Source organism: Suncus etruscus, chromosome 15, assembly GCF_024139225.1.
Source record: "Suncus etruscus isolate mSunEtr1 chromosome 15, mSunEtr1.pri.cur, whole genome shotgun sequence".
Taxonomy (NCBI): domain Eukaryota; kingdom Metazoa; phylum Chordata; class Mammalia; order Eulipotyphla; family Soricidae; genus Suncus; species Suncus etruscus.
Genome location: NC_064862.1, coordinates 85566045 through 85587508, shown reverse-complemented (window position 1 = coordinate 85587508; position 21464 = coordinate 85566045). Strand labels below are relative to the sequence as shown.

Below are 21464 nucleotides of genomic sequence, written 5' to 3'. Positions count from 1 at the left end.
GGTAAGGTTTGTAGGTCACAGACTCCGGGGCTCAGGATTTGGTTGAGGGCAGGGGAATGTATGAAACCCCAAAGAGATGCTTCTTCTCTTCCTCAAAAACCAGCCCCTGTGGATGTCTGGGGTGGGGGGGGGGGGGAGATCAGGGGCACTGATAAAATCCATTGAGTGGTTCCAAGGGCTCAGGGGCGCCCTTCATCTTCATGATTTTTTTGCTTTTATTTTTGGACCACAGCCTGCGCAGCTCTGGGGTTACTCCTGGCTCTGAACTCAGGCAGGCTTGGGGAACCATATGGGATGCCGGGAATTGAACTGGGTCTGTCCTAGGTCGGCCACATGCAAGGCAAATACCCTCCCTCTGTTATTGCTCTGGCCCCATCATCCTCACGATTTTATTTTGAACTTATTATTATTGTTTGGTTTGGTTTTGGTTTCTGGGGCCACGCCCGCAATGCTTGGGGGACTAGAGGAAACTGAATAGGGATGGAACCCAGGTTGCCCAAATACAAATGAGAGGCTGTCCTTCCCCCTGTGCTAGGTAGGGCTCACATCCTTTGAGTAGTTTATTATTATAATTGGGGAAACAGGCAGGCCATATACCTGGCGGTGCTGGGGGCCAACTCCTGGCTCTCTGCTCAGGGATCCCTTCCTGGTGGGGCACTAGGGATCCTAGGGTTGCCAGGGATTGATGGAACCAGGCTCGAAACAGTCATACAGGTTAAGTGCCCTGAGCTATCTTCATGGTCTGACCCTCCCCATCTACTCAGACAGAAGGTTCTATCTGGGCTGCTCTGAAAATGAGAAGAAAAAGATATTATCAGTCCTAGGAAGGCAAGGAGCTGTTTCCAAAACATTTCTAAAATAGTGCTGAAGGCCAGAGAGATAGCACAGCAGTAGGGCGTTTGCCTTGCATGCAGCCGATCAAGGACGGACAGTGGTTCAAATCTCAGCATCCCATATGGGTCCCCTGTGCCTGCCAGGAGTGATTTCTGAGCACAGAGCCAGGAGTAACCCTTGAGTGCCGCTGGGTGTGACCCCCAAAAAATAGTGCTGGGGTCAATGGACAGTGGGTAGACCCCTTGCTTAGCAAGTGGCTGACCCGGTTCTAGACCCAGCACCCCACAGACATGCCCCCTCCGACCCTCCAGAGTGAGTGTAAAGCCAGGAGCCAGCCCTGAGCAACTCTGAATGTGGCCCCCAAAGAAAAATAGTTTTAACTTTGGGGGAGGGGGTTAGGCCACACCTGGCAGCTTTCAGAGGTTATTCCAAGCTCTGCTCTCAGAAATTGCTCCTGGCAGGCTTGGCATATCATATGGGATGCCAGGGATCAAACCCAGGTCAACCACATGCAAAGCATAGCTGCTGTGTTATTTGCTCTGGCCCCAAAACTAGTTTTTTTTTTTTTTTTGGTTTTTTTTTTTGGGGGGGGGGGGTTCACACCGGCCCTGCTTAGGGGATACTCCTGACTCTATGCTCAGAAATCGCTCCTGGCAGGCCCCGGGGGACCATATGGGATGCTGGGATTCGAACCACCATCCTTCAGCATCTAAGGAAAACGCCTTACCACTGCGCTATCTCTCCGGCCCCCCCAAAACTAGTTTTAAAATTAATAAAAATAGTGTCTGGAGTGATAGCACAGTGGTAGGGCATTTGCCTTGCAAGCAGCTGACCCAGAACGGACCTCTGTTCGATCCCCCAGCGTCCCATATGGTCCCCCAAGCCAGGAGCAATTTCTGAGCACATAGCCAGGAGTAATCCATGAGCATCATGGGCTCTGGCCCAAAAGCCCCCCCTCCAAATTCATAAAAATACATGGTGGGGCCAAAGCAATAGAACAGTAGGGAGGGCTTTGCTTTGCACACGGCTGACCCAATTTAATCCTTGGAATCCCATAGGGTCTTCAAAGCCTGACAGGAATAATTTCTGATCACAGAGCCAGGTGTAACCCCTGAGCACCACTCACTATGGCCCCAAAACAAAAAATATATATCATAAATTTTGGGGGCCCAAGGCTAGAATAATAGTATAGCAGGTAAGATGATGGCCTTGAGTGTGAGTTGATTCCTAGCACACTATAGGTCCCCAGAACACCACCAAGAATAATTCCTGTGGCTAGAGAGATAGCATGGAGGTAGGGTGTTTGCCTTGCATGCAGAAGGATGGTGGTTCGAATCCAGGCATCCCATATGGTCCCCCGGGCCTGCCAGGAGCGATTTCTGAGCATAGAGCCAGGAGTAACCCCTGAGCGCTGCCGGGTGTGACTCGAAAAAAGCAAAAATCAAAAAAAAAAAAAAAAAAAAAAAAGAATAATTCCTGAGTGCAGAGTCAGGAGGAACCTCTGAGTATCACCAGGTGTGGCCTAAAATCCAAAACAAATAGTAATAAAAGTCTGTTTGGGGGGGCCAGGCGGTGTCACTAGAGGTAAGGTGCCTGCCTTGCCTGCGCTAGCCTTGGACGGACCGTGGTTCGATCCCTTGGCGTCCCATATGGTCCCCCAAGCCAGGAGCAACTTCTGAGCCCATAGCCAGGAGTAACCCCTGAGCGTCACTGGGTGTGGCCCAAAAACCAAAAAAAAAGTCTGTTGGGGGGGCAGAGAAATGACTCCATAGGTTCAAGTACATACATATGGTTTGACCCAGAGCTCCAGGTTGGTTCCCTACCACTTCATTTCCCCTCTGAGCACCATTGGGAGTGACCCCACCACCACCAACCCAGGAGTAACCTCTGAGCACTGCCAGGTGTAGCCCCAAAAATAAACAAAGGGGTTATAGTAATAGTATAGCAAAAAGAGCACTTGCCTTGCATATGGCCTACCCAGTTTTGATCCCCAACATCCCCTAGGATCCCCTTCAAACACCATCAAGAGTGATTCCTGAGCAGAGGGCCAGGAGCAACTCCTGAGCACTGCCAGGTATAGCCTCAGACAAAACAATAAATAAGTAAAGTCAAATTTAACAAAAATAGGGGTCAGAGAGATAGCACAACGGTAGGGCATTTGCCTTGCATGCGACCGACCTGGGATGAACCTGGTTCGATTCCTGGCATCCCATATCATCCCCCGAGCTTGCCAGGAGCGATTTCTTTTTTTTTTTTTTTGGTTTTTGGGCCACACCCGTTTGACGCTCAGGGGTTACTCCTGGCTATGTGCTCAGAAATCGCCCCTGGCTTGGGGGGACCATATGGGACGCCGGGGGATCGAACCGCGGTCCGTTCCTTGGCTAGCGCTTGTAAGGCAGACACCTTACCTCTAGCGCCACCTTCCCGGCCCGAGGAGCGATTTCTGAGCATAGAGCTGGAGTGACCCCTGAGCATCGCACATGTGGCCCAAAAACTAACTGATAACTAAATAAATAAAACTGCAAAAAAGTAAATAAATAAAAGTCGGAGCTGGAGAGATAGCATGGAACTAGTGCATTTGCCTTGCATGCAGAAGGACAGTGGTTCGAATACAGGCATCCCATATGGTCCCCTGAGCCTGCCAGGAGTGATTTTTGAGCGTAGAGCCAGGAGTAACCCCTGAGAACTTCTGGGTGTGACCCAAAAACAAAACAAACAAACAACAACAAAAAAGTTAATAAAGTGCATATACTGAAACTCAAGCCTGAGATGGTAGGTGCAAGATTTTTGAATTTGATCCTCAGAACCTGCCTGGAGTTTCCCGGTTCCTCTTCCAGAAGCATAAATGACATTGGGTAAAGGAAATAAAACAATCAGGGCACAGAGCTAGGACAGCTTGGAGGACGCTATCCTTGCCTGCAGCTGAAGCAAGTTCAATTCCCCCCCCCACCCCCTCCGGCATCTCTGGACCCCTCTAGGAATGATCCCTGAGTGCAGAACCACAAATTCCTGAGCACAGAGCCAGGAGCAAACCTTGAGCACTGCCAGGAGTAGCCCCCCAAAAACAAAACACACACACACACACACACACACACACAGAATATTGAGACCCTCAGAACAAAATGATTGTTTGGGACAGGCTGGTGGGAACTGAATTAGCTCCAGAGACTGGGAGAGGTGGGGCAGTGAATGGAATGAGGGAATGGGGAGGTGGGAAGAAAGACATTCCAGGGGGGAGGGAAGGGCAGCCCCCAGGGCACCTCGTGACTGCAGGTGCAGGGCAGATCTGAGGTATGAGAAGCCAGTAGCTAGAAGGTGTGTGTGGGGGGGCACTTCCAGATTCTTTCCAGTGAAGAGTCACTTGGCCTCACTTTATGCATAAATCCCATTAACAGCATCTCTCCAGTAAAAGGACATTTTCATTCAGCTCAGATGCTAGAGAGAAAATGCAGCAGGAAAAGTGCTGAACTTGCATGTAGCTGATCTGGGTTTGATTCCCGGCATCCCACAGAGTCCTCTGAGTTCCACTAGGAGTGATGCCTGAGTGTAGAGCCAGGAGTCCTGAGCATTGCTACATGTGGCCCAAATCCCCCCACAAAGAAAGAAAGGGGGGGAGAAGAGGGGTTGGAGAAATAAGACAATGGGCAGGATGCTTGCCTTGCATGCAGCTGACTTGGGTTCAGCCCCAGTATCCCATAGGGTTCCCTGAGCCCTACTAGGAATGATTCCTGAGTGCAGAGGCAGAGGAGTAAGCTCTGAGCATTGCCAAAACAAACAAACAAAAGCATGAAGGAAAGAGAAAGGGGTGGAGGGAGAGAGGAAAAGAAGAGCAAAGGACGGGCCGGAGAGATAGCACAGCGGCGTTTGCCTTGCAAGCAGCCGATCTAGGACCAAAGGTGGTTGGTTCGAATCCCGGTGTCCCATATGGTCCCCCGTGCCTGCCAGGAGCTATTTCTGAGCAGACAGCCAGGAGTAACCCCTGAACACCGCCGGGTGTGGCCCAAAAACCAAAAAAACAAAAACAAAAACAAAAACAAAAAAAAAAAAAGAAGAGCAAAGGAAGAAGGGAGGGAGGAAAAAAGTAGAGGGAGGGAGGGAAGGAAGGAAGGAAGGAAGGAAGGAAGGAAGGAAGGAAGGAAGGAAGGAAGGAAGGAAGGAAGGAAGGAAGGAAGGAAGGAAGGAAGGAAGCATCCCCAGCTGGGGGGAATGCTCGTTATCTTCTCAACATTTCTTCTCAACATTTCTGTGAATTGAGGCTGGAGAGATAATACAACCAGGAGGGCATTTCCCTGGCACACAATCCCCCCAAGCCCTATCATTGAATATGTCCCCCTTCCCAGTCCTGCTAGGAGTGACCCAACAAACCAAACCAAAAAGGGATGGACATCTCTCCTTGCTGATTAATTTTGTTCTCAGGGAATGGGAGGTGGGTATAATCAGGGGTTCAGGGCTAGTGCCTGGGAGTGGGGGGAACTTGGAATCCTCCTCTTCAAACTGGGTTATCTCCAACCCGGGCTCTGAATAGTGGGGACAATGTGTCTAGCTTGTGAGGACTCATTCTCCCTGACATTGTGCTGAATAGCAGTGTCCCTGACTGCTCCCCCACATCACCAAGCGTTCTCCCTATTCATTATGACGACCCAGATGTCCCCAGACCTTATCACATGGCCCCCAACCAGTTTCTGGACTCCTCCTTAGAAACTGCTCATGACATGTGGGAAATCTTATCGGAAGTGCCTGGTAGGGAGTTTGTGAATCTCAGGCCTGCTAGGAGGAGTCAGTGTATCCATAATAATTGAGCTGGACCCAGAAAGATTTTGGAAGAGAAGGACAACTTCAGGCTGTGCTTTGGGGTGCGGACAGCGTGAGAAAACAGGATTCAAAATGTGTTGGAAGCTGGAGTGATAGTACAGTGGGTGGGCGCTTTAACTAGGCTGACCCAAGTTCAATCTCCCATATGCCATAGAATCCCCAGAGTCTGCCAGGAATGATCCCTGAGTGTAGAGCCAGGAGTAACGCCTGATTTGTGTGGCACCAAAAACTAATCAAAAATATGCAGGAGGTCAGAGAGATAGTACAGTGAATAAGGCACTTGCCTTGAGCACACATCACTAGGAGTGAATGAATGCCCAGCTGTTTGGGATTCCCCCAAACCTACCAGGAGTGATTCCTGAGTACAAAGCCAGGGTGAACCTCAGGTGAACCCCCCCTAAAAGAAAACAAAAATACAAAATGTGTTGAGCAGTGAGAGAGGAAGAAATCTTTAATGGGTCTGAAGCATAATTGTGTTGTTTGTTTTTTTTTTTATCTTTTAGGTCACACCCAGCAGCACTTGGTGGTTACTCCTGGTTCTGTGCTCAAAAATGACTTCTGGTAGGCTCAGAAGACCAAATGGGATGCTGGGGATAGAACCCAGGTTGGCCAATTGTAAAGCAAACACCCTACCTGCTGTGCTCTTTGACCCCTGGAGCAGAATTTTACATGCAAGAAGGTCCAGGTTAGATTCTCAGCCCTGTAGGGTCTCCCTATCAGTAACCACTATGAGAGACCCCAGAACTATGAGTTGAAATAGCTCCTGAGCACCACCAACTGTGATTTCCGCACCCCCCTCCTAGAAAAAAATATAACTGGTTAGGGACAGAGAACTGGCTTGTTCATTTTTGTTTTAGGAGCAATGTTCAGGGGCTACCTTTGGCTTGGTGCTCAAGGAGCCATGCTGTGCTGGGGATCAAAGCCGCTGCAAGGGGGTGCTCCTGCTCTGGGCACCATTTTCTTGCCCAAAAGGACCTGTTCAAACACGAAGGCAGGGGTGAAGAGAGAAGGGAGGCGGCTCTGGCAGATGCTAAGATCTGTCCCTTTCGTAACTGGGTGGATGGTGCTGCTACGGGCTGAGATGGGGCCATGAGATGAGGGGCCAGTTGGGGTGAGGGAGAGGCAGAGAATGAGTTTCACCCTGGACAGGTGGAGTTGTTTCAGGGCCCAAGGGGGGGGGGGAGGGAGAGGCCAGAGGGAGGGAGGAAGGGAAGAGAGAGAGAGAGAGAGAGAGAGAGAGAGAGAGAGAGAATGATAGACCATGATTTTCCTGCACATGATGGCTGGGGAAAGGCTCAGTGGGCTGTACAGGTATTGTCTAATAGAGGCCCAATTTCGACAATCAGCACCTCATGTTCCTGAGAGCAGACCCCAAGGAACTCCTGACATTTATGTTGTCCCTCCCAAATCTTTATTTTTATTCCTGGCTCTGTGATCAGGGATCATGCCTGGAAGGGCTCAGCAGACACTATGGGGTGCCAGGAATAGAATCCAGGTCGACTGCATGAAAGGCAAGCATGCTAACCACTGTACTATCTTTCTGGCCCCCAAACCATCATGTTTAGCACAACAGAGTGATCAACTTCCCAGGAATCTTTACTACAGTTCCCAAAGGGCAACCCCCAAATCACTGTTTGGCTAACGAGGTGACTCAGCAGTAGCACCTGCAGAGAGCTCTGTGGGGGCTCTATGATCTCATGCTCATACATGTGGGTGGTACTAGGGGTCAAACTCAGGGCCTCTTGCTTGTCAGGCAGCACCCTGAGATTCTTCATGGGGTCAGAAACTACATTTTTTTTTTGTTTTGTTTTTTGGATCACACCAGGCTGCACTCAGGGGTTACTCTTGGCTCTGTGCTCAGAAATCGCTCCTGGCAGGCTCAGGGGACCATATAGGATGCTGGGATTCGAACCACTGTCCGTCTGCATGAAAGGCAAATGCCGGCCCCAGGAACCACATTTCCTGGCTCTCTGCTCAGAAATCACTCCTGGCAGGTAGGGGGGGACCATACGGAATGCCGGGATTCGAACCACCGTTGGTCCTAGGTCAACTGCTTGCAAGGCAAACGCCCTACCACTATGCTGTCTCTCTGGCTCCTTTAAAGAGCATTTTAAAAAAAGACTTTTTAGGGGGTCTGTGAGGTTGCAGTCGGCGGTACTCATGGTTTTCTCTTGGCTCTGTGTTTAAGATGCCTGGGGGAACCTATGGGATAGGACATGGGTCAGCCACATGTAATGCAAAGGTCCTTCCCTTCAGTCCTATCGCTCCATCCCTTAAATTTGTTTTAGTCTTTTATTTATTTATTTATTTATTTATTTATTGTGGTTTTTGGGTCACACCCGGCAGTGCTCAGGGGTTTTTCCTGGCTCCGTGCTCAGAAATTGCTCCTGGCATGCACGGGTGACCATATGGGACGCCAGGATTCGAACTGATGACCTTCTGCATGAAAGGTAAACGCCTTACCTCCATGCTATCTCTCCAGCCCCAGTCTTTTATTTTTTTAGTCCACACTCAGCAATGCTCAGGACTTACTCCTGGTTCTGCACTTTGGATGTTCAGGGAAACTTATGGAGGGGGTGTGTGTGTGCCAGGAACAGGGTTAGTGGCCTCCTCACTATTTTATCACTCTAGCCCCCATCCAAAGGGTGTTCGATTCCCCCCACACACCCCTTTTCTGAGGCTTCAACCAGCTCCTGGGAATAGGAGGCAAACACCCTTTGGATGCGGGTGCAAAAACAAGCTCTCCCCCCAAACTAGTACTTCTTCAAGGAGAGACCCACAGTCCTATGGCCTGTTTAGAACGAGCTCCCAAGGGCGCGGTAGACATGTGGCGACTTGTACACCTGGCATCAAGGCAGCTTTCTCCTCGCCACGTTTTTGCTGTGTTTTTCCACCCTCGGGAAACATGGGATTTTTCCATGTCTGTAAACACGGGTCAGATCCATTGTTTCTGGTTTTCATTGACTTTTGTTTTATTTTGTTTTGTTTTAGGGCCCCACTGGTGGGTGCTCGTGTGTGTGTGTGTGTGTGTGTGTGTGTGTGTGTGTGTGTGTGTGTGTTTGTGTGTGTGTGTGATGAAGCCTGGGGTTCAACTCCAAATCCCCTTATCCCAGAGCTATTATTCTCAGGGTTCCCAGAGCCGGCCATGCCCCCGCGTCTGGCCACGCCCCCATATCTCTGGCCCACTTGTCCCAGGAAAAATCTCGCTTTTACAAGCTCTGGCGTCAGGACTGGCCGGGCGCCCACAAATTCACCTTGTTAGGAGCAGACCCATTTGTGAATGGGATCAATTGTTGGGTGTCCAGGGAGCTGGGTCGAGACTTGATTCTCTTGCTGTCAGATTCCCTTCCCCATCCAAAAATGTTCCATGATTTACCCGGACCCCACCCAACGGCGTGAAAGAGCTTTTCAGCAAGTTGTTTTCCACACCAGTATTTCTGTCCATCCTGAATCGTGACCCCCCCCCCAATCTGGCTTGATTTCCAGTCACCAGGAGAGCTCCCCTGAACCCACTGAGCAGCATGGGGAGGTGCCCCCCCCCAATAATTGGAAATGGGGGCTGAGGATGTAACTCAGCAGTGAAGTAAGAACACACCTTGTTCCCAAGAATCACATCCACAAGGCATGTTGTGTTCCTCTGAGTCACGGCCCCAGCCCTAATTTTTAATTTGAGGGTGACCTCTCAAGCTATGCCTGTGATACTTGCAACCCCGCATTTTTTTTTTTTTTTTTTTTTGGTTTTTGGGTCTCACCCGGCAGTTGCTCAGGGGTTACTCCTGGCTCCATGCTCAAAAGCTGCTCCTAGCAAGCACGGGGGACCATATGGGACGCCGGGATTCGAACCGATGACCTTCTGCATGAGAGGCAAACGCCTTACCTCCATGCTATCTCTCCGGCCCCGCAACCCCGCATTTTAGTTAAGGTTTCGTGCAAAGCCTAGATGTTGAGCTTTGTGAATTCAGGGGTGCTGCGGACCCCAGAGCCATCTTGGAAATGCTCAGGAAACCTTTGGTGCCAGGGATTAAATCTAAACTCAGGGGCCAAAGAGATAGTCCAGTGGGCAGGGTTCTTGCCTTGCACGCAGCTCAACCAGTTTCAACCCCCTGCACATCATCTGGTCCCCCAGAGCACAACCAGGAGGGATCCCTGAGAACAGAGCCAAGGGTAAGCCCTGAGCTCACAGAGCTGAGTGTGACCCCATAAAAAAACAAGGACCGATGCAGGCAAGACAAGTGCCCTAAGTAATGTATCATCTTAGTGCTTTGCTACTCTTTCTTTTTGTTTAAAGTGTAGGCAATGTAAAATTACAAAGTTATTCAGGATTTAGGGTTTTAGGCATACAATGTTTCAACCCGACTTCCTTCAACAGTGTCTGCTTCCCTCCGCCAATGCCACCCCACAACCATTTACTTCCTACCCAGCAGTCCGATTCAAGACAGGCCTATTTTCATTTATTTATTACATTTGGGGGGGGGCACACCCAGCGGTGCTCAGGGATTACTCCTGACTGTCTGCTCAGAAATAGCTCCTGGCAGGCACGGGGGACCATATGGGACACCGGGATTGGAACCAACCACCTTTGGTCCTGGATCGGCTGCTTGCAAGGCAAACGCCGCTGTGCTATCTCTCCAGGCCCATATTACTTTTTCTTTGATGCTCAGAAGTTACTCCTGACAGGCTTGAGGGATCATATGGGATGCCAGGGATTGAGCCTCGATCAGCTTTGTGCAAGGCAAACACCCTCCCTCCCCGCTGTGCTATGGCTCTGGCCCTTGTGTGTGCACAGCAAATGCCGCTGTGCTATCTCTCCAGGCCACATTTATATATTTCTATTAAATATATTTATTTAAATAATTCCTGGTTCTGTGCTCAGAAATTACTCCTAGGGCCTGGAGAGATAGCACAGTGGTGTTTGCCTTGCAAGCAGCCCATCCAGGACCCAAGGTGGTTGGTTCGAATTCCGGTGTCCCATATGGTCCCCCGTGCCTGCCAGGAGCTATTTCTGAGCAGACAGCCAGGAGTAAGCCCTGAGCACCGCTGGGTGTGGCCCAAAAACCAAAAAAAAAAAAAAAAAAAAAAAAAAAAGAAATTACTCCTGGCTCCTGGCTGTGCTCAGGGGAGCATATGGGATGCTAGAAATCAAATTTCTGTCAGCTCTGTGCAAGGCAAAGGTACCTGCTGTGCCACCACTTCATCCCAAGGTGCCAATTGTTTTTTGGGGGGAGGCCACACCCAGTGATGCTCATGGGTTGCTCCTGACTATGCACTCAGAAATCACTCCTGGGGGCCGGAGAGATAGCATGGAGGAAGGGCATTTGTCTTGCATGCAGAAGGACAGTGGTTTGAATCCTGACATCCCATATGGTCCCCTGAGCCTGCCAGGAGTGATTTCTGAGCGTAGAGCCAGGAGGAACCCCTGAGCACTGCCGGATGTGACCCAAAAACAAACAAAAAACAACAACAACAACAAAAAAGGAAATCGCTCCTGGCTTGGGGGATCATATGGGATACCGGGGGATCAAACCACATTCCGTCCTAGGTCAGCCTTGCGCCAGGTAGGCAAAAACGCCCTACCACTGTGCCACTGCTCCTGCCCCAAGGTGGTAAACTTTTTTTTTTTTTTGGTTTTTGGGCCACACCCAGCGGTGCTCAGGGCTTACTCCTGGCTGTCTGCTCAGAAATAGCTCCTGGCAGGCATGGGGGACCATATGGGACACCAGGATTCGAACCAACCACCTTTGGTCCTGGATTGGCTGCTTGCAAGGCAAATGCCGCTGTGCTATCTCTCCAGGCCCTAAACTTTTTTTTTTTAATGTATGACTAAAAGTATATATATATATATATATATATATTTTTTTTCTTTTTGGTTTTTGGGTCACACCCAGCGTTGCTCAGGGGTTACTCCTGGCTGTCTGCTCAGAAATAGCTCCTGGCAGGCACAGGGAACCATATGGGACACCGGGATTCGAACCAACCACCTTTGGTCCTGAATCGGCTGCTTGCAAGGCAAATGCTGCTGTGCTATCTCTCCGGGCCCAAAAGTATATATTTTTTATTTTGGGCCCACACCTGGTGATATTCCGGGCTTACAACTGGCTCGGCACTCAGGGATCACTCCTGGCAGTGGTGGAGAAACCATATGGTATGCCGGGGATAGCACCCAGGTCAGCTGTGTGCAAGGTAAACGCTCTCCCTGCTCTACTATGGCTCTGGTCCCGTGTGTGTGTGTGTGAGTGTGTGTGTGTGTGTGTGTGTGTGATAATCTATTGTATTTTTTATTTAATATATGTATATATTTAAATATATTCATTTAAACACACATATATTTTAATAAGTCTGCACTGGCTTCACATCTTTCCTTTTTAGTCCTCCCCCGGTCAAGTGCTTTCCTGCATTTCCACAACCTTTCCCCCTCCCTGTCCTCAGGGAGGACATTCCCTCCATTCCCTCAGGTTCTGAATCTGGGTTCTTGTGGTTCTTGTGTTCTTTGTTTTCTTTCTTGTTTCCCAGAATTTCCTTAATTTTTTTTCTTTTCTTTTTCCTGGCGTTGCCACACTCAATTACATTCAGAAACTACTCCTGACTTTGTGTTCGGGTATCTCTTCTGTGGGTTCTGGGGGCCGTATAGGAGATACTGTTGCTCGAACCTGGGTCCGCTGTGTTTCGGCAAACAAACTCCCAGCCCAATGATAGCTTCAGATCTAAATTTGATTTTATATTTTTTGGGCCCACACCTGGCTGTGCTCAGGGCTTACTGTTGTCTCTGTACTTAGGAAACACGCTTGGTGGTGCTCAGTTGGACCCAAGGGGATGTTGGGGATCGAACTTGAGTCAACTGCATGCAAGGCGAGTGTCGTTCCCACTGTACTATCACCCTGTTTCTTTCCCACATTTTCTCTCCTTCCTTCTTCCTTCCTTCCTTCCTTCCTTCCTTCCTTCCTTCCTTCCTTCCTTCCTTCCTTCCTTCCTTCCTTCCTTCCTTCCTTCCTTCCTGTTTTGGGGACACACCGAGCAGCACTCAAGAATTACTCCTGGCTCTGCACTCAGAAATCATTCTGTATCGCTTCTCAGCCTTTTGGCTAAGATCAAGTGTAAAAATCTTTCTGGCAGGTTCAGGGGACCATATGGGGTGCCAGGGATTGAATGTGGGTCTGTCCCGGGCTGGCAGCATGCAAGGCAAATGCCCTACTGCTGTGCTATCACTTAGGCCCCTGTTTCCCACATTGGCAAGCAAGGAGCCATCTTTGATCATTAGAGTTTTTTTTGTTTTGTTTTGTTTTGTTTTTGTCACACCCAGCCGTGCTCAGGAATTACTCCTGGCTCTAAGCTCAGAAGTCCCTCCTAGCAGGCTCGGGAATCATATGCTGGGAATTGAACTGGGGTCCCTTCTCTGTTTGCCATGTGCAAGGCAAACACCTTAGCACTGTGCTCTCTCTCTGGCCCCATTATTATTATTATTTTGATGGGGAGCTGTTCACCTGGCAGTCATTGGGGCTGCTCCCCCCACAGTGCTCAGGGAACCACACAGATTCTGGGGATCAAACCTGGGATTCTAGGAGGTACCTACCCTATCCCTCCTTTGCACCCTCTTCTCAGTCCCAGCAGTCATGTTTTCAGTGACTTTTTCAGCTTCTTTGGTTTTGAGGCCCGGTCACACCCGATGGTGGTCAGTTGCGTATACTCCTGGTTCTGAGCTCAGGGGTTTCGACCCTGGAACCCTGGCAGGCTGATTTTAAGGCAAGTGCCTACCCACAGTGCAGTGGGTCCTCTTAGGCTACACCCCTTGCAATTAAGCCTGTGAATGTTTCCTTGGGGTGTTGGTCTTGGATGCTTTGCTCTGTAGTTTCAAGTCATCTAATCTGCTCATCTTTTCTTTTTCACCTTTCCATTTCCTTTTCTTTTTTTTTTCCTTTCTCTCTCTCTCTCTCTCTTTTGGCTCATGGATCACATCTGGTGGTCCTCGGGGCTGACTCCTGGCCCTGTACTCAAAGATCACTTTAGATGGATTCAGGGGACCATATATTCTGTAACCCAGGCCAGCTGCCTGCTGGGTAAGTGCCCTGCCCACTGTCCTTTCACTTCAGTCTGAGTTTCAGTGAAAGCAAAACTAAGACCTTTATTTGCCGGCTTATTTATGTGTTTTATGGGCTTGGGCTGATTTTTTTTTTTTTTAAGGCCACATCCAGAGGAGCTGGAAGGTCACTCCTTTCTCAACAGTTGCCCCAAATTTGATGTTCCTAGTGATATTATGGTGGCAGGGAATAGAATCAGGGCTCCCACATACCAAGTCTATGTACCAGTCTGTTAATATCTCCTCCCTCCCTCCCTCCCTCCCTCCCTCTCTCTCTCTCTCTCTCTCTCTCTCTCTCTCTCTCTCTCTCTCTCTCTCTCTCTCTCTCTCTCTCTCATCGTCATGTCTGGGCGGGAACATTGGGATGAGTCATTTTCCGTGTCTGCTGTTTTCACAGTGCTCTGATGAACAGCTCTTGTCTGTCTGCATTTCCAGTGGGACTGAAGCATTTTTGTAAAATTTTTTTGGGGGGGCACACCTGGTGATCCTCAGGGGTCACTCCTGTTGATGCTTGGAAGGGGTGGATTCCCCTTGCATTAACCACACCAAGTCCCACCATCTTCCCCCCCTGAATTATCCAATCCCCACATTTTATTTCTTTTTGTGATACTTCGTTAACTTTCTTTGAAGCACTCCACTAATTGTTAATAATGAGAAAAAGTGTCTCCCCTATAAAAGCTTCGAGTCCTAAGCAGTATATTTTTGGGGGGAAGGACATGTTGTAGGGCTCAGGTATCACTCCTGGTAGTACTTGAGGAACCTTAATGCGGTGCCAGAATTTGAACCCGGGTCAGTTACATCCACTTACTATTAATGTGATTATTTTATTTTGTTTTCTTTGGGTCACACCCTGTGATGCTCAGGGGTTAGAAGTCGCTCCTGCAAAAAAAAAAAAAAAATGGGGCCGGGCAGTGGCGCTAGAGGTAAGGTGCCTGCCTTGCCTGCGCTATCCTTGGACGGACTGTGGTTCGATCCCCCGGCGTCCCATATGGTCCCCCAAGCCAGGAGCGACTTCTGAGTGCATAGCCAGGAGTAACCCCTGAGCGTCACCAGGTGTGGCCCAAAAACCAAAAAAAAAAAAAAAGAAGTCGCTCCTGGCTTGGGGGACCATATGGGATGCTGGGGGATCGAACCGCAGTCCGTCCTAAGATAGTGCTTGCAAGGCAGGCACCTTACCTCTAGCGCCACCATGCCGGCCCCTATTAATATAATTTTAAACTCTGCCCTCTAGGAAGATTCTGGAAACCCACAGAAAACCCCAAGTTAAGAAACACTGCTTTCAAACAAGAAACCACAAAGGCACTGGAGAGATAGCACAGCTGCATGCAAGGCAAACGCCCTACTGCTGTGCTATCTTATCTCTCTGGCCCCCCAAATATATGTGTACTTAAATATATTAAAAATATATATATTTTTTTGGTTTTTGGGCCACACCCAGCGGTGCTCAGGGGTTACTCCTGGCTGACTGCTCAGAAATCACTCCTGGCAGGCATGGGGGACCATATGGGATGCCGGGATTTGAACCAACCACCTTTGGTCCTGGATCGGCTGCTTGCAAGGCAAATGCTGCTGTGCTATCTCTCCGGGTCCAAAAATATAAATATATTTAGTAAAAATAGGGACTGGAGAGATAGCATGGAGGTAAGGCGTTTGCCTTTCAAGCAGAAGGTCATTGGTTCAAATCCCGGCATCCCATATGGTCCTCTATGCCTGCCAGGAGCGATTTCTGAGCGTAGAGCCAGGAGTTATCCCTGAGTGCTGCCGGGTGTGACCCCAAAAAATAATAGATAATATATACATGTATGTACATACATGGAGGCGAGAGCCATAACAGAGCGGGTAGGACGTTTACCTTGCACACGGCTGACTTGGGTTTTATCCCCGCCACCCCATATGGTTTCCCGAGCACTGCCAGGAGTGATTTCTGAGTGCCGAGACAGGAGTAAGCCCTGCGTATCACTTAGTGTCCTCTGAGCACTGTTAGGAATGATCTCTGAGTGCAGAGAGCCAGGAAGCAGCCCTGAGTGTAAAATCACCCCACACACCATATCTCCAAGCCCTAGTGAACGTGTCTGAACCAGGGTTACAGAGAAACAATTCAGACCAGGCTGAGGGTGAAACACGTGTAGTCTGGCAGTCTTCTACCTAGTTTTTATTGAGTACAGAGATCACCACTGGGTGAGGCAGTAAACCCTTCCAGGTTTACAAGTAAGACAATTTTTGTTTTGGGTGAAACCAAGTTGTAAACAGAAACAAAGAATCTAGGGATAAACTGTTTTAGGTAAAATAAGGTGTAACCTAACATTGAGCACTATGTGGCCCCCAAACCGAGGGAGAGCGAGTGAGCGAGAGAGAGAGAGAGAGAGAGAGAGAAGAGAGAGAGAGAGGAGACACAGGAGAGAGAGAGAGAGAGAGAGAGAGAGAGAGAGACGAGAGACGAGAGACGAGAGACGAGAGAGCGAGTGCCAAAACCTCCAGAGGGGAGCCGGAGTGCACAGCGGTAGGGCATTTGCCTTGCATGTGGCTGACCTGGGTTCAATCCCCGGCATCCCATATGGTCCCCCATACTTGCCAGGAGCGATTTCTGAGCGCAGAGCCAGGAGTAACCCCTGAATGCCACTGGTTGTGACCCAAAAAACAAAACACACACACACCATATGGGAGTTGTAAACTCCTTTTTTTAACTTCCCTACACACATACAGACACACACAGACACACACACAGACACAGACACAGACACACACATACAGACACACACACACAGGCACACACACACAGACACACAGGCACACACAGACACACACACACACACAGACACACAGACACAGACACACACACACACACAGACACACACAGACACACACACACACACACACACACACACACACACACACACACACACACACACACACACACACACACACACACACGTTGCAAACTCCTTTTTTTCCCCTACAAGGGTCCAGCCAAAGTAGGCTTGGTCCCTGGCGCTTCAGCGGCTTGACAGCAGAATTGCGCGGCAGCATCGCCCTCTAGTGGCAGAGAGACAAATCGACCCAGAAACCAGGAAGGCATGTGTGCGTGTGACCGTCAGTCTGTCCTGCCAGGAGCAAGCTTACCTGTTATACATCACAAAGGGGTCCTTGTAGTCAGAAAGCTGTAAGAGAGAGACAGGTGTTGGGAGCTGGAGCTTATGCTTTGTTTGTGGGAGCCCCCCTACTCCATTCCCAGCACAGCCTGATACCCCAGCATCACTGGGAGCCACCCTGGAGATTGCTGAGGGTGTCCAGGGTCCTGTCTGGACCTGCAGGGCTCAAGTAGATTCACATCCACGGGCTCTGCAATGAGTCATCTGGTTGCCTGAGAATCTCTGTTGCCCCCCAGATCTCTGAAGCACCCCTCCCCAAAATTTTTGGCACATCCACTATGGAAAAGAGGGGGATGGAGGGGCCCCAGGGATAGCACAGCAGGGAGGGCGTTTGCATTGCACGTCAATCTAGGTTTGATCTCTGGTATCCCATAGGGTCTCTGAGCACTGCCAGGAGTGATTCTTTTTTTGGGGGGTCACACCCAGCAGCACTCAGGGATTACTCCTGGCTCTGCATTCAGAAATCGCTCCTAGCAGGACGGGGGACCGGGGACCAAATGGGATGCCGGGGATTGAACCTGGGTTGGCTGCATGCAAGGCAAACGTCCTACCATTGTGCTATCTATTTGGACCCAAAGTGATTCTTGAGTGTTGAGCCCGAAGTGACACCTTGCTAGGTATGGCCCCCAAATCTTTTGTTTGTTTGTTTGTTTTTTTGTTTTTGGGCCACACCGTTTGATGCTCAGGGGTTACTCCTGAATAAGCAATCAGAAATTTCCCCTGGCTTGGGGGGACCATATGGGACGCCAGGGGATCGAACCGCGGTCCTGATCCTTGGCTATCGCTTGCAACGAAGACACCTTACCTCTAGCGCACCTCGCCGGCCCTGACCCCCAAATCTTAACAACAACAACAACAACAACAATATAGTATAGTGGGGGGCCAGAGAGATAGCACAGTGGTAGGACATTTGCCTTGCAAGCGGCAGACCCAGGACCAAAAGTGGTTCGAATTCCGGCATCCCATGTGGTCCCTCGTGCCTGCTGGGAGCAATTTCTGAGCAGAGATCCAGGAGTAATCCTGAGCACTGCCAGGTGTGGCCAAAAAACAAAAACAAAAACAAAACAAAAAAATAGTATAGAGGGGAAGGTGCTTGTCCTAAACATGCTGACCCAGGTTTAATTCCTTGATCCCTGAGCACTCTGGGTGTGGCCACCAAATGAACAAACAGAAAAACAACAACAAAGAACAGAGGAAAGAACAAAGGAACCCGGGCCCGGAGAGATAGCACAATGTTTGCCTTGCAAGCAGCCGATCCAGGACCAAAGGTGGTTGGTTCGAATTCCGGTGTCCCACATGGTCCCCCGTGCCTGCCAGGAGCTATTTCTGAGCAGAGAGCCAGGAGTAACCCCTGAGCATTGCCGGGTGTGGCCCAAACAATAAAGAAACCCATGGAAAGTTCTAGGAACAGATTCTTGGTGTGTTTGGATGGCAGGAAAGCATGGAGAGGAAGATAGTTAGAATGGAGACTTGAGTAGGAGGTGGTGAAAGACTTGGGTGGAATGTTTGAACCCCCAAAATTATAAGGATCTAGAGGAAGCTGGGATGGGGGGGTAGCTGAAGGCACCTCAGCAAGCCAGAACAGCGATTTTCACTGTCCATGGTGCTGACAGTTTGAATTTGGGTCTGTGGAGGGTGAAGCCTTGACTTAAAGAGAGTCTAGAAGGGCTGGAACCCCCCTTCCTTGTGTGTCCAACAGACATGAAGAGCTGGAAGTTACAGCCAAAGAATCGTCTAGAAACTGGGAGGGCCAATGAATGGCCCTGAGCCTGGGACAAAGAGACAGTACAGAAGGGAGGCCACTTGCCTTGAGGGTGGCTGATCCACAATAGATCCCCAGTACCCTATAGGGTCCCAGGAGTGATCCCTGAGCACTGAGGTAGGAGTAATCCCTGAGCACCCCAGGTTATGGCCAAAAAACAAAACAGACAAATTAGGGCTGAGGTCATGAGAACCATGTGGTCCTCTGAGCACTTCTGTGAATGACCCCTGAGCACAGAGCTGGGAGTAATCACTGAATATCTTCCTCCCATCTCCTAATTATTTTCTTGTTGTTGTATATCTATACCCGAAGTACTTACTCCTGCCTCTGGGATCAAACCCAGGTTAGCATATCACTACTCCGGTCTCCTAAGGATTTGAGAGGCCACACCCAGGGCACTCAGGGTTTACTCCTGGCTCTGCACTCAGAAATAACTCCTGGCAAGCTTGGGGATGGGATGCTGAGGATTGAATCCTGGTCATCTATGTGAAGGTAAAGCCTTCCCTGCTGTAATATCACACCCCTAAGAATTTTTGTTTGTTGGTTGGGCCACCTAGAGGTTCTCAGGGATTACTCCCCGGCTCTGTGCTCAGAAATAGCTCTGGGCAAGCTCAGGGGACCATATGGGATGCTGGGGATTGAACCCAGGTCATTCCAGGTCAAATGCGTGCAAAGTAAACACCCTACAGCTGTGCTATCTCCCTGGCCCCCACACCTAAGAATTTTTTTAAATAAAAAGGAAATATTGCTGGAGAGATAGTAATCTGGAGGGCATTTGCATTGTATGTGGCTAACCTGGTTTCTAAGCACTTCCAGGAGTGATCCCTGAGCACAGTCAGGTATGGCCCCAAACAAAAACCCACTAAGAACCATCATGATAAACTGAGGTCCTCCTAGTAGTCCATGAGTTTGGGAGGGAGTTTTGATCAGGGAAATCGGGGAGCCCTCTCAGGATGTCTGCATGTTAATCCCTCCTGAATCTCTAAAGCTATTAGTCTACATGAACAAAAGGGACTTTGCAGCTAATGGTGATTAAACAGATTCGGGACAGAGGAGATTATCTTGGATGATCTGGTCCTATTCAACATCCTTTGACGCTGTCATTGCTGTCAAGGAAAGGAAAACGAGGGCCGGAGCCATAGCGCGGTATGCAGCTGACTCGGATTCAATCCCCGGCATCCCATAGGCTCCCCCAAGCACCACCGAGAGTAATTTTTGAGTACAGAGAAGCCAGGAGCATCTGAGCATTACCAGGTGTGGCTCAGTTTCTCCCTCCCCCCCAAATTGATATTTTTTGAGTACCCTGCAGCTTGACACCCTGGGAAATGGTCCAGCTATGTGGACCGTGAGGATCCTGGAGGAGTGCCATTGGATCTGCTGCCTGTTTCTCATAATTCCTCGATTTCAGGCAGGACTTGGCCTCACTCTTGGCTCCTGTTCCAGCTCCCACTGCATCTGGAGCCCGAGGCCCAATCTGGGGGACACTTAACACAACCCAGGTTTCTATTTCCTCATGACCCCCAAGTCTAGTAAAAGGGGTGGGGGATGAAAGCAATGATGTAGCTGCTGCTTTGAGGCTGCACGTGAGACCTTAAGGCCTTGCGTTGGATCCTTGGTACCTCCCGATAGACTGAGTGTGATCCGGGAGGCCCTGCTGTTGAGGGTCCCTGGTGCCACTCCCAAAAGTATGAACCCACCAGAGAGCATCACAAGCAAATGTGCAGTTCTTTTGTTTTGCCTTTGTGTGTGTGTGTGTGTGTGTGTGTGTGTGTGTGTGTGTGTGTGTGTGTGGTTTTTGGGTCACACCCGGCAGTGCTCAGGGGAAACTCCTGGCTTCATGCTCAGAAATTGCTCCTGGCAGGCACAGGGGACCATATGGGAAGCCGGATTCAAACTGATGACCTTCTGCATGAAAGGCAAATACCTTACCTCCATGCTATCTCTCCGGCTCCAAATATGCAGTTCTTGAACATAGTGACAGCAAGACAAACAGGAAGGGACATGTGGTGGTGAATAGGGGCCCAAGAGACAGTCCAGGGAAGGATTGGAGGCATTTGTCTTGCATGTGACCAATCCAGGTTCGGCCCTCAGCATCCCTCATCCCTCCAGGAGTGATCCTTGAGCACTGGCAGTGTGGACTTCTGCACTCAGGAATCACTGCCGCCAAGACCCTATAGGATGAGGATAATACCCAGGATGGTTGGGTGCAAGGAAAGTGCCTTCCCTGCTGTACTATCTCTAGAAACGAATTCTTTTTTTTTTTTTTTTTTTTTTTGGTTTTTGGGCCACACCCGGTGTTGCTCAGGGGTTACTCCTGGCTATGCGCTCAGAAGTCGCGCCTGGCTTGGGGGACCATATGGGACACCGGGGGATCGAACCGCGGTCCATCCAAGGCTAGCGCAGGCAAGGCAGGCACCTTACCTCTAGCGCCACCGCCCGGCCCCCCGAATTCTTTTTTCTTTTTCTTTCTTTTTTTTGGGGGGGGGGGCCACACCCATTTGATGCTCAGGGGTTACTCCTGGCTAAGCGCTCAGAAATTGCCCCTGGCTTGGGGGGACCATACGGGATGCCAGAGGATCGAACCGCAGTCCTTCCTTGGCTAGCACTTGCAAGCACTTACCTCTAGCGCCACCTCACTGGCCCCAGAAACAAAATCTTTTATTTTGGAAATGGATTCTTTAGTTTTGGGTTTAGGGCCACACCGGTGGCGCTCGAGGATTCCTCCTAGTTCTTCGCTCAGAAATTACTCCTGGTAGGCTTTTTGTTGTTGTTGTTGTTGTTTTGTTTTTTCGGGTCACACCCATTTGATGCTCAGGGGTTACTCCTGGCTAAGCGC

At 49.8% G+C, this 21464-nt stretch overlaps 1 protein-coding gene across 1 annotated transcript in view; it reads left to right on the top strand.

The window, feature by feature from the left end:
* The window catches only part of CLEC4G (C-type lectin domain family 4 member G), a 284468-nt gene that overhangs the window by 110088 nt on the left and 152916 nt on the right, over positions 1 to 21464 (top strand). The window lies entirely within an intron of this gene.